Source organism: Monodon monoceros, unplaced genomic scaffold, assembly GCF_005190385.1.
Source record: "Monodon monoceros isolate NGI ecotype Baffin Bay Population unplaced genomic scaffold, NGI_Narwhal_1 Super_Scaffold_21, whole genome shotgun sequence".
Lineage (NCBI taxonomy): Eukaryota > Metazoa > Chordata > Mammalia > Artiodactyla > Monodontidae > Monodon > Monodon monoceros.
In genome coordinates this window covers 105,323,528-105,335,974 of record NW_021703778.1, presented here as the reverse complement: position 1 = coordinate 105,335,974, position 12,447 = coordinate 105,323,528, and the positions used below count along the sequence as shown (strand labels likewise).

Below are 12,447 nucleotides of genomic sequence, written 5' to 3'. Positions count from 1 at the left end.
ATTAAAAAGAAATCTCTAAATATGAAATACTCCATGTGATTGGAAAAGAAAAAAATACCAAAAAAAAAATTTTTTAAAGCATCTCTACCCACTGTTTTGTCATGAAAGACCATGACATTAACTAGAAAAAAATTTCCCCTTCTAGGCCACAAATAGTCCTGGATCCACACTGTTTGATAAAAATTCTGATTCTCCAGAGTTCCCTGGTAGCCAAGTGGTTAGGATTCCCAGCTTTCACTGCCCTGGCCCAGGTTCAATCCCTGGTCAGGGAACTGAAATCCTACAAGCTTCATGGCATGGCCAAAAAAAAAAATCTGATTCTCATAAGAGATTGGGAATTTATGCAGAACAGTATGACTTAACGTTCATCAGATGGAGTGGTTTTCTTTGTGATGGGAATGGGAATGGAGAATTGAAAGCATTTAAAATTAAGATGGAGTTCCTAAACTTATAAAATCGGTCTAGTGTGCCAAATGTATGCCGAATGACATGGAGCATGGTTTAAGCATACATAACTGGCCTGTTGTTGAGCTGTCTTTTTCAGAATACATAAATGAAAAGTTATTTGTAAGCCAATGTTTTGGTCCTAAAGAAGTTCCAAGTTTACCTGTTAATCAGGTTTTAAGGCTTCAGGGTACGAAGGGTAAGCCCAAACTAAAGGCCATCTCTTATTCCAATCACAGTTAAAGTCAGCTGTGGGAGGCCGCCACCCTTGAATGCTTTATAATCAGCTTGAGACATGAAACTGACTCATTTCTGGAAGTGTGGGGGGCTGTTCTTTCACTCTCCTCAGTGCATGAATGCCACCATAAAATAAGATTAAAAGCTCTGGGATTTCCCCCGCTGCTTCCCTTCCCTATTTGTTAGCTTTTCATGGTATGTGGGCTTATACTGTATTTATGTTTTCTCTGCTTCAAATTATCTCACTCACAATTTTGCATTGGACAGCCCGCTTTGCTATACTTCTAAAATAAGACTTATTTTCCTATTATGCTCTATTTTATCATGTTATTTTAAAAAGATTAACAGCTTAAATATGAATAGATATAATACTTAAACTCATTAGAGTCACAACATCTTTGTTGGTGCCCCACTCCATTCAATGTCATCTCTTGGGAGAAGATTACTTGTGAGCTTCTTCCCCACTGTCTAAAGGTAGCTGTAAACTTGTCCTCTAAAATACTATTATTAGGGAATCACACTGCAATTATAGACTTTCTTCCTGAAGCTTCTAAACTTCAAGCTATAGTGTTTTATTTCCTTCTTTGAAAAGTGTCTTGGCCTTCTAAATTATGGACACATATCTTTCAGGATCTTATAGACATTCACCTTACTTAAGTTATTGCTCCCTTGTATTTTGAAAAATCTTAAGTTTTAAAGGAGGAAAATGCTTAATGTACTCAACCAACTCTCAAATGGATTAGAAAAATAAACTACATATACATATGTAGATATATATAGTTTTTACATATAAACTATATATAGAGAGAAAGACAGAGAGAGGCTGAGAGGGTGAAACAGAGGGAGAGACAGAGAGAGGTGATATAGAAAATGTGGTAAGTGTTCATTTAAAAATCATCAGGGAATTCCCCGATGGTCCAGTGGTTAGGACTCCACACTTCCACTGCAGGACTGTAGTGGACACGGGTTTGATCCCTGGTCAGGGAACTAAGATCCCACATGCTGTGTGGTCAAAAAAATAAATAAATATATAAATAATAAAATAAAAATCAATAAATCTTAGAAAAGAATATCTAGGAGTTTTCTGTACTATTCTTGCAACACTTCTTTAAGTTTGAAGTTATTTCAAAATGAAAAAATAGGGAATTCCCTGGCAGTCCAGTTTTAGGACTCTGCGCTTTCACCGCCAAGGGCCCAGGTTCAATTCCTTGTGGGAACTAGGATCCCACAAGCCATGCGGTGCAGCCAAAAAAAAAGAAAAAAGAAAAAAATATATTAGTTTAAGTATGACATTGGCAAGTATGTAGCAAATAATTTAATAGTTGATATAGCAAATAATACTATGATGACAACAATCATCCTTTATAATAAAACTAAAAATATAACATAAAGTGAGGCAATGATTGGGGTGTAGGGTACTTACACTAAATCCCTTCTCTTTCATATCAAGAATTTAACAAATTACTGTGTTATTTTATATCAAGACATAGAATGATAAAAGTGTGTTTGGTGAGGTTGAGATGAGAAGGATCAGAACAAAGTATTCAAAATTGGTAGAAGTGGGTGTTATGCAGAGAGGTAAGAAGGAGATTGATTTTATTTATATACTTACTTATTTTTACTGAGATAGCACTGGTTTATAACATTAAATAAGTTTCATGTAGATAACATTATGTTTCTACCTCTGTATACACTACAGCCTGCTTATCACCAAAAATTTAGTTTCCATCCATCACCATCCAGTTGACACCCTTTTACCCATTTTCCCTCCCTGACCCCTTTTCCCTCTGGTTAACACTACTCTATTCTCTGTATCTAAGTGTTTGGTTTTGCTTGGTTTGGTTTGTACATTTATTTTGTTTCTTTGATTTTTTTTTATATTCAGCATATGAATAAAATCATAAGGTATTTGTCTTTCTCCATCTGACTTATTTCACTTGGCATAATATCCTCAAGGTCCATCTATGTTGCCACACATGGTAAGCTGTCATCTTTTTATGACTAGTATTCCACTGTATATACATATATATACATATGTATATACATATATGGAATATATATATGTCACATCTTTAACCTTCCATCTGTTGATGGGTACTTAGGTTGTTTCCTTATCTTGACTATTGTAAATAATGCTGTGATAAATATAGGGGTGCATATATCTTTTCGAACTACTCTTTTTGTATTCTCTGGATAAATATCCAGAAGTGGAATAGTTGAATCATGTGGTAGTTCTATTCTTAATTTTTTGAGGAATCTCCATACTATTTTTCACAGTGGCTACACCGACTTACTTTCCCACCAACAGTGTATGAGTGTTCCCTTTTGAAGGAGACTTACTTTAAATAAATAAGGCATTGGCAATACACATACAAACAGTCCTACTTAAGTAGAAAGGGTTTAACCATATGGTTCATTAAAGGTCTGCAAGTAGTCACAATCAGAACTGTAGATGGAGATAATCGTACTTGATCAATGAAAAGACAGTAACAAGCAATGAGAAGTTATAAAGCAATCAATGGAGAATAACAGAAGAGACAGGACAGATGCATAATACCAGAGAATTTTAAAAAAGAAAACCTGAAGCAATTGACTCTGTCAACTTAAGTTGCTTTCACATTCCTCTTACCCTTGGTGAGAGTTATTCTGACTGAGCCAGACCTGCAGACTTAGAGGGTTCACTGGAAATAAAAATTAGAAAATTCAGTCTGGCTTGGTAGAATGCAGAAAGGGGATCCAGTAGAGTGTTTAGTAAGGGTTTATCTAAATAAAGTTTTTATTTTGTAATAGTTTTAGATTTACTGAGAAGTTTCAGATGTAGTACAGAGAATCCCATACACCATATACCATTTCTCCTATTATAAACATACCTGTGTGGTACATTTGTCACAATTAATGAACAAATATTGATACATTATTATTAACTAAAGTCCACATCTTATTCAGATACCCTTGGTGTTTACCAAATGCTCTTTTCTCTTCCACAGTCCCATCCAAGATATCACATTAATTTGGTTGTCAATTCTCCTTAAGCTCCTCTTGGCTGTGATAGTTACTCAGACTTTCCTTGTTTTTGGTGACCATGACAGACTGTAGGAGTACTGGTCAGGTATGTTGGTCAATGTCCTTCTATTGAGATTTTTCTGATGTTTTTCTCATGATTACACTGGTGTTGTGTGTTTTGGAGAGAAAGATCACAGAGGTAAAGTGTCATTCTCATCTTATCACATCACATCGAGAATACATATTATCAAGGTGACTTGTCACTGTTGATATTAATCTTAGTCACTTGGTTGAGGTAGTGAGTCAGGTTTCTCCACTGTAAAGTTACTCTTTTTTCCCCCTTTCCATTCTATACCCTTTGGAAGGAAGTCCCTATGCATAGCCCACACTTAAGAAGTGAGGAGTTAGGCTCCATCTTCTTGAGGGTGGAGTATCCAAATAAATTATTTAAAATTCTGCTGCACAGGAAATGTGTCTGTTCTCTTCCATTTGTTTATTTACTTAATTATTTATATCAGTTTGGACTCATGAATATATATCTTGTACTTTGGGTTATAATTCAATACTATTTTATTTTGTTGCTCAAATCATTCCAGCTCTGTCTATTGGGGGGTCTTTCACTTGGCTTCTGTGTCCCTTTGACATACTCCCATCACTGTGTGTGTGTGTGTGTGTGTGTGTGTGTGTGTGCGTGTTGAGCACTTTCTTTCTTTATAACACTACAAGGTTCTCCCAGATTATCTTGTATATTTCCTGCCCCAGGCTTAGAATCAGCCATTTCTCCAAGGAGCCTTAGTTCCTTTAATTAAAGAAGGGTTCTAGAAACCAAGATCTGGGTGCTAAGTGTACTTGTTGCTACTGGGTGTCCTTGCTTCTAGGCTCTCTCAGCTAACAGAATAGGAAAATAGGTGGATGTATGTTAACCTTTGTGTGTATATATATATGTATATATAGGTAGAGAGACAGAGAGAGAGAAAGAGACAGAGACAGACAGACAGTCACATACCTTGGAGATATTGCAAGTTCAGTTCCAGAACACTGCATTAAAGCAAATATCACGATACACTAAGTCACATGAATTTAGGGGTTTCCAATGCACATAAAAGTCATGTTTATACTATTCTATAGTCTGTTAAATGTACAATAACATATCTAAAAAACAATAAATATATATCTTAATGGAATAATACTTTATTGCTAAATATGTTAACCATCATCTGAGCCTTCAGCAAGTCGTGGTAGTGACATCAAAGATATCTGATCACAGATTACCAGAACAAGTTATATAATAATGAAAAAGTTTGTAACACTGTGAAAATTACCAAAATGTGACACAGAGACACGACGTGAACGAATGCTGTTAGAAAAATGGTGCTGATAGACTTGCTGGACACAGGGTTGCCACAAACCTTCAATTTGTAAAAAAGCAAATATCTATGAAGCACAGTAGAGTGAAGCACAATAAGACAAGGTATGCCTGTATTTATAAATATTTCTCTGTGTTTCTGTCTGAATCTATAGTAAGCTAAAATTGAGTTTATGCTGATATCTCCAACTATATTCTATTACCAAACAAACCTTTTTTTTGTTTGTCTGTATCCTCCAGCTCGAACACTGAGAAACTTGCCTCCCACGATCTGCCATTCATCTACCTCACTATTCAATTCTAGTATATATGCATAGTGGCTTCAGAATTGTTAACCCATAGCCCCATGGGAATCAAAATTAAAGTACACTGCTTATGTGCAGTTTCTTCCTTTGCCTTTAGTCTAATGTCTCCACTCATTTCCAAAACTACTTAAACCAGAAATTTTCTCCCTATTCCTTCAGTGAGGTTGTTTTATAGATGTTATACAATTAGATTGTTTTGTCACAGTAAACATTACATTCTGGAATCTACCAACCTTCTAAATGATTTTTTTACTTGCATACATTAAAGTTCATTCTTGTGCCATGGATTTTGACAAAGGCAGAGTGTCATGTATCCATCACTCCAGTATCATACATAATACTTATCTCCACAAACCACTGCCTCAACCCAAACCAACCTGCCCCCAAACACAGTCAGTGCCATGCCCTCAAAAAAATAGTAACTCCTCTGGAAAGAAATCTTAAGGGGCACAATCTCCTCCTACTTTCAATGTTCCACACTCCCCAGCACAAGCCTCCTTGGCTTTTTTTCCCCCTGCTCCCTCCCCTTCCCTCCCCCACCTACCTCCATTACCTTAAGGAAGGGTTTTTTTTCTCTCTCTCACCCTCACATTGTAGGAGTGCATGAGCAGGCCAGGTGCACAATCACATTTTTCAAGAAATAACGTCACAGGATTTCCAATGATAGGCAAAGATTGAATGATAAGAACCCCAGAACCAGGAGAGGTAGTTCAGATGCAGACCATAAAGACACTGCTGCTCCAGAGCTTTAAGAACAAGAAAAAACACTCTTTGACATAAATTGTAGCAATGTTTATTTGGATCTGTCTCCTAAGACAAAGGGATGAAAGCAAAAGTAAACAAATGAGGCCTAATTACACCATTGATAAAATGAACAGACAACCTACCAAATGGGAGAAAATATTTGCAAATGATATGACTGATAAGGGGTTAATATCCAACACATATAAATAGCTCTTACAACTCAACATCAAAAAAACAAACAACCGATTAAAAAATGGGCAGAAGAACTGAATAGACATTTTTCCAAAGAGGAAATGCAGATGGCCAACAGACACATGAAAAGATGCTCAATATCGCTAATCATCAGGGAAATGCAAATCAAAACCACAATGAAATACCACCTCACACCTGCCAGAATGGCTGTCATCAAGAAGAACACAGATAAGAAATGTTGGTGAGCATGTGGAGAAACGGGAAGTTGGTGGGAATGTAAATTGGTGCAGCCATTGTAGAAAACTGTTTGGAGGTTTCTCAAAAAACTAAAATTAGAACTACTATATGATCCAGCAATTCCACTCCTGGGTATATATCCAGAGAAAACAAAAACACTAATTCAAAAAGATATGTGCATCCCAATGTTGATAGCAGCATTATTCATAGTAGCTAAGATATGGAAGCAACCTAAGTGTCCATCAACAGACGAATGGATAAAGAAGATGTGGTATATATATATATATATATATATATATATATATATATATATATACACACACAAACACACACACACAATGGAATACTGCTCAGGCATAAAAAAAGAATGAAATTTAGCCATTTGCAACAACATGGATGGACTTGGAAGGCAATATGCTAAGTGAAATGAGTCAGACAGAGAAAGACAAATACTGTATGGTATCACTTATCTGTGGAATCTAAAAAATAAAACAAATGAACAAATATAACAAAACAGAAGCAGACTCATATATAGAAAGCAAACTATATATGGTTACCTGTGGGGAGAGAAAAGGGGGGAGTGGATTAAGAAGTACAAATTATTAGGTATAAAATACTATACAAGGGTATATTGTACAATATGGAGAATATGGCAAATATTTTATAACTATAAGTGGAGTGAAAGCATAGAATATAAATCATTACATACATACATACCCCAAAAACGTGAGAGAGAAAAACCTTTTACCACACAGCAAAAGAAAAAGTCTGAACTCCCCAGCAAAACCACTGCAAATTTTCCACTACAGTAGTGCAAAAAGAATTCGGAAGGAGCTAGCTGAAATCACCTTTGACCCTCCTCCTAACCGAAGTGCTGGACCTAAAAGAGATAGCACCTATGAACAGAGACTGACTATACTTGGTCCATCAGGTCCTGTGTATGAATGTGGTATATTTTTTCTAAATATCACATGTTCATCCAGTTATTCATTTAAGCTGCCAAACGTTACTTTTCACACCACAATCTATCACTGCAACATCAACAGTCAAGGAGTCATCTGTTTGGGTATCCTTAAAGACAGCTAGAGTCCTGCTTTACTATTTCAAAGATTTTGTGGTCAATTTGTTCCCTTTGACATTGACAGACTGCAACTCTGTAGATCCTCCGGTTGGAAGCATAGCTGCTCAGTATTTGACCAACAAAGAAGAACATGACAAGAGATAGGCAACACAATTCACATAATTTGTATGCAGTGAGAAAGAGCAGAGGCATCTTCTCACTGCGCAGCAAATCTTTATAGCCTTTACAATATGGACTTCTGTGTATGTGTTATGCTGCTGATTCTACTCTGGGCCTTTATCCTCTGGAAAGTGGGAGACTGCCCCAAAGGGCAAATGCTGTCAAGAATAGAACTTTGTAACTGTAGATAATTTATGTTTAAACACCTACTGGCAAGTCTTGCTTCTTTGGGATATTAAAATGCATTTTGTAATATACTAAAGATACTGGTCTTGATTTCTGCCAAATATTATAGTGCATTTTGGCTTAACTCATTATCTGTATGAAGTTATAAAAGTAGCCATATAGGAATTAGATCATTTGTAGTAAACCCATGTCAATTTCTGAGTATGTGGTTCACACTGTTGTGAAAAAACGTCTTACGTTTTACTTTCATCAATTTGTAATTAGAGGATTTTCTTTTACCCTTTTGTAGCTCAGAGAGCACCTGACGTATCATCTCAAATACAATAAATATGCTTCTGAAGGCAAAAAAAAAAATTAAGGGTTTTTACAGCAGCTTTACAAAATATAGGATCTGAAAAACCATATTGTAATTACTTCTTTACATGTTTATAACCTCATGAGAGCTTACCTGTCTTATCATGAATACCCATGCCCAGCACATACCTAGCAATAGTAGGAACCCAATGACCATTTTGGAATAAATATATTAATACCAGTTTATCCTAATTAAAATAACCAATACATAGTTTTCATTCTGAAATTTTTCTGATTTTTCAAGGTTTTTAATTGAAAAATATAGAAAGATAACTAAAACTTTGAGATTCAATATCTGTTCTATAGGCATATTTATAATTTAACACATTCACTTAGCTCTGTAGAGTCCTAATAACACAGAGGGGATTCTGCATAACCATAATGAATATTTCATCATATCTTTGCCTGTGTATTGAAAGTGTGAACAATTTTTTAATAGCTTAGATTTCCTCTTTTACAATGCTGCAAGAAATTTTGAATAAAGAAGTTATATATTTTTACATCCAAAACAAAAAATGTTCACAAATTTTATTTTCTACAATTTGGAATATGTTACTCCTATAGGCAAACAAGGTCAAGCTTATAATTTTCATAAATGTAATTTTGCAAATTTTATAAAAGCCAGAACTCGTTTTACTTAATGTAATGAGCAGGTGATGGTGACATGCATAATGCAATTTTCACAAATGAAGGTAAACGTTAAGTTCGTATTTCTGTATTCAAGAAAAATATGAACTAACTCAATAAAGATGAGCAGTGTTAACCTTAAGGAGTTAATCATCAGAGTGAATGAGGGAAAATAGTATAATTAGCAATATATGAAGGTAGTCATTAAGGTGAACCAAGGCACATAATATAGTTTGCAACATAATGTAAACAAAAGCCAAAGTTCCCATAGCAACACAAACTTTTCTCCAGTGTACATAAACTGTATTTTGGATTACCAGTTAGAGTTTTAAATTTGTAGTTTCTTATGCAGGTGAGTAATAAGGGTATGTCAACATGGTTCTGAGAACAATAAGATTTATATATTCAAATTTAGATGTGTTTAAATTTGCAAGCTTCACACTTAGTTTTCTTTACAGTTGACATCCCCTAAACTTATGGTGGCATTTCAGGTTAAGGCCATGAAATTACATTTATCTCATTTGTGGTAATGTTTGTTAAGTACCTTTATTATTTAAGCTTGCATGTGTTAGGATGCATATATTTTGTGGTGTGTTTTAGAAACTTTGATGATTAAATGTAGTGGTGTTAAAATATAAGATTATATAAATATTAGGAAATATAATAGCTAGCCCTAAATTATGTCACACAGCAATAAAATAGTAGATACCATAAAATGGTATTCTTTGCTCAACATGGACAATTGTATTAATACTCTTTCTTCAAGGAAAATTTTTTTCTTCTACAATTTTCACTCAAATAATCCATTCCATTATAGCTATGTCTTTACTTTGTTTTTCTTCTTTATAAAATAAAACAGGATTGTTTAAATTTACATTTACAAAGTTTATACAGTCACTTGTATACTAATTCTCATAAAATTTTTGTGAATGTGCCAGTTGGGTGGTAACTACAATTACTTGTATTTTATGTATGGAAAAAGAGACAAAAACCCAAGATCACACAATTAGAGCAAATACTATAGTTACTCAGCATAAACAACTTTAAAATTTACATATTATATATGTATATATGAATGGAAAGTGGAAATAACTAGGAGAAAAATCGTGTGTTTTATTTCATATTTACATATTTAATTCACCTAGATATAAATCCTTATTCATTTTTATTAAGACTCAATAATCAAATGCTTAGAATATTCTGGAGAATCCTAGTGGCTCTTTATTTCAAAGAGAAGTCGACTTTTCAAGGTTTGAATTATTGACAGATTTTGCTCATTGTAAAATGGAAACAATTTAAAAGAGGTGTTAGTTTTACCAATCTATCCATCCTCAATTTGAATGTCCTCAAATATTTGTCTTTTGAATTACATTATGATAGAGACAGAAGGATCAATCATTAAGTGAAGGTTAGTGTGAAGTCTCAAAATTAAACCATTCTGGAATTCAAACTCTCTGTGGCACTTGACTGAGACACATAATGAAGTATCTGACATGTGGGAGATAATATGATTTGTTTACAATTTGAATAGGTAGAATAAAACTATAAAAATTGGGGGCTTCCCTGGTGGCGCAGTGATTGAGAGTCCGCCTGCCAATGCAGGGGACACGGGTTTGTGCCCCGGTCCGGGAAGATCCCACACGCCGCGGAGCGGCTAGGCCCGTGAGCCATGGCCGCTGAGCGTCCGCGCCCGGAGCCTGTGCTCCGCAACGGGAGAGGCCACAGCAGTGACAGGCCCGCGTACCGCAAAAAAATAAAAATAAAAATAAATTAAAAATAAAATAAAATTCCTCTTCAATTAAAAATAGAACAAAATAAATAGTAGTAAGAAGGTGTAGGGATGACATCAATATTTTAGCATTTTCTAGGACCTGGAGATGTTTTCATTGTAGAACAAAATATAAATGGTTTCATTCATTTTGCTATTAAAGTGAAAATACATGTGTCAGAATACAAATCTTAAAACAATGATGTCCAATTTCAGGGGGAAAAAATCATCCCTTTTGAAGATAATGATAAATATTCAAGTTTTCCTCTATGAAGATAATATTTTTTGTCTAAGTCAACATACTTTACCATTTTTAAACTTTTCTTATCACATTTTTGACAGCAGTTTTTCCAATTTTGACAGCTCTTTAAAAGTAATTTTAACAGCCGAGTGATTTCTCTTCTAAGCAAAGTCAGATTATGTGAAATGTCAATGTAAAAACTATACACTCTGACACATAATCATTTTTAGTTGAATTTACTTATTAATTTTGCTTGCTATTACTAATAAAACATAAGTGCTTAGCTAATTGTATTGCTTTTTGAAATGTTTTAACGGTATTAAAACTGTATCCTCTTTACCACAAAACGTCTCACTTTATCACAATTAGCTACCCTTCCAAAAATGGAGAGGAGGGAGGAGTAGCAGTGCTAGGTAGAGAAAAGGCAATTGAGAGACTCAGCAAAGTGGCTAAAGTGCAAATACAAGCCTACATTGGTTAAACCAGGACGGAGATATATCTGAATTCCCTAGGGGGAAACTCTTGCAAAACACGGGCATCTCCCTTCTCCCCTTCCTCACATAGCCCTATATTCCCAACTCCCATTGCTGGGATTCTGATATATGCCCAGGGCAGGTGGATAGAGAATATTTTTTCACATGCCCACCCTCCCACCTGATTGAAAGCCCCTGGAAACAATTTAAATAAAAACTGACAATTTTTTTGACTGAATTAATCCAGTTAATTTCCTCAGTCCTTTATTTCGTGATCAAAGTGTTGAAGGAGGTGAAGTGATTATCTGGTAAATATAAATAAATGGGTTGTCAGTTCAAAAATTATCTTCTCTTTGTAGTATTTGCTCTAGTCACTTGTTTACTGATCCATACTTTGGTGACTGAAAGCTTGTTTCTCTATAGAATGACTTTGTCATAATTTTAAAGAAAAAATGTTTTACAGAAGAGGATTTCATTTTAGTTGATGATCCACCATCTAACCACTATTCTAAATGGAATTCCAGTAAACTTAGCAAAATTTTTAAAAGTTAGATTAGTCTTATTAGATGAATTCATTGAGGATTATACATTGACTAGATTAATAAATTGAATTCTAAACTGTCCTATGTTCCTCATCATTGTAGAAACGTTCCACTTCATGTTGAATGAGTAGACTTGCCTTAGACAAATTAGGAGCATTAATTACATTTTGAAGTCTAAACAAGTAAACAAACAAACAAAAAAACCCAGTCAAAATTACAAGCAAGATTCAACAACTCAGTAGCATCATTCAATAGAAAGTGGAAAACAATGGAGAAATAACTTTAAAATTCCAAGAGAAAATTATTTCCAACCACACTATCAATCAAGTGTGAAAGTAGAGTGTAGACTTCTTAGATAATTTCTAAAATAATTTACCTTCTAGTCAACCTTTCTTAGGAAGCTATTAAAGATGCACTCCACCAACTCAAAGAAGTAAGCAATGAAATGGAGTCCAGCAATTCAGCAAACAGGAATCAAACTCAGGAAA

General features: G+C 34.7%; 1 pseudogene; it reads left to right on the top strand.

Annotated features, from left to right (window-relative positions):
* LOC114903884 overlaps nt 1-7,753 on the top strand; it is a 115,048-nt pseudogene extending 107,295 nt beyond the window's left edge.
* The last annotated feature ends 4,694 nt before the right edge of the window (nt 7,754-12,447 follow it).